Below are 1,406 nucleotides of genomic sequence, written 5' to 3' on the forward strand. Positions count from 1 at the left end.
CAGAATTAATATTAAGAATTTTCAGAATTATTATTAGATTAAAATCTATTAATAATTCAGTAAGACAATTTGATTTGAACTACTATGACAATCGGTATGACAATTGATAGTCATACCGAAAGTCTTGCTAGTTCATTCTGATTGTCTTGCTAGCTATTGGGATTGTCTTGCTAGTTCAAAAGGATAGTTTCACCGAAAGTCCTACCAGTTCAAATGGATTGTCATACCAGTTCATTTGATTGTCTTGCCGAAAGTCTTGCTGAGTAAACTAGATGGTTTTGTTTACTTAAACAACAAAACACAGCAGAAGACAATAATGCAATAATTCAACAAAAACACAAGTCAAGAACTCAGCAGAAAACAAAGGCTCAACATTTTATTTTTCATCTGCTTTATTCAAGATCAAAATTCTAGATTGAAAAGTTAAATCCAATCCACTAGAATTATTTATCTTGTTCTTGTGTATCAATCTAGCGGATTAAAATCCCTACAACTTAATCTCAAATCGCATTTAGCATTTGATCTTTTAATTGCAAAAATAGAAAAAGTTCATGTCGAATTTATTCTAGATTTGTAATAATTGATTTGAGATTAATCCCTTGTAACCGATACCGTAGTTGTAACACCTTTCAAGTTTAATAAAAGTTTTATTTAACTTGAATTTTGTTTCACTTTTTTATTCCGCATTTTATTCGCTTAAACGGTATTGTTTGCATTCAACCCCCCTTCTACAAACAAATTGGGACCTAACAAGATTACATAAAAGTTATTCCTAAATCCTCATACGTGATTTGACTTAGGACATATCTCTTTCAATTTCATCGAGATCTGTGATACTTTCAAATTCAACAATGTCTCTGAAGATGCTATTAAGTTGAGGCTTTTCCCATTCTCTCTGAGGGATAAAGCTAAGTGCTGGTAGCATTCTCTACCACCAGGCTCTATCACCAAGTGGGAATATCTTGCTTAGAAGTTTCTCACTAAATTCTTCCCTATGGCGAAGACAACTGCAATCAGGAATGCTCTTACTCAATTTGCAAAACAATCGGGAGAATCTTTGTGTGAAGCTTGGGATCGTTATAAGGAGATGATTAGGAAGTGTCCTCATCATGTGATGCCTGACTGGATAATCATTAACTGCTTTTATAATGGTTTGGGTGCAACTTCTAGACCCATGCTTGATGTAGCATCATGTGGAGCCTTATGGGCTAAGAGGTACGATGAAGCTTATGATTTGATTGAACTGATGGCTGCTAATGAATACCAGAACCCTTCTCAGAGGCTAACTCAAGGCAAAGTAGTGGGAATTCCGGAGGTAGATGCGGCTAGTCTACTGCTATAGCTACTCAGCTCAAGGCGTTGATGATGAAGGTGGATTCTTTGGCTAATTATGGAGTTAATCAGCG

The 1,406-nt window shown here is 35.3% G+C and overlaps 1 non-coding gene across 1 annotated transcript; it reads right to left on the reverse strand.

The window, feature by feature from the left end:
- Positions 1-1,009: 1,009 nt before the first annotated feature.
- On the reverse strand, positions 1,010-1,116 carry LOC141663140 (small nucleolar RNA R71). The gene has a single exon (XR_012551224.1). It is a non-coding gene; the product is annotated as a small nucleolar RNA R71 (small nucleolar RNA).
- Between the last annotated feature and the right edge of the window lie 290 nt (positions 1,117-1,406).

Source organism: Apium graveolens, chromosome 5, assembly GCF_009905375.1.
Source record: "Apium graveolens cultivar Ventura chromosome 5, ASM990537v1, whole genome shotgun sequence".
Classification (NCBI taxonomy): Eukaryota; Viridiplantae; Streptophyta; class Magnoliopsida; order Apiales; family Apiaceae; genus Apium; species Apium graveolens.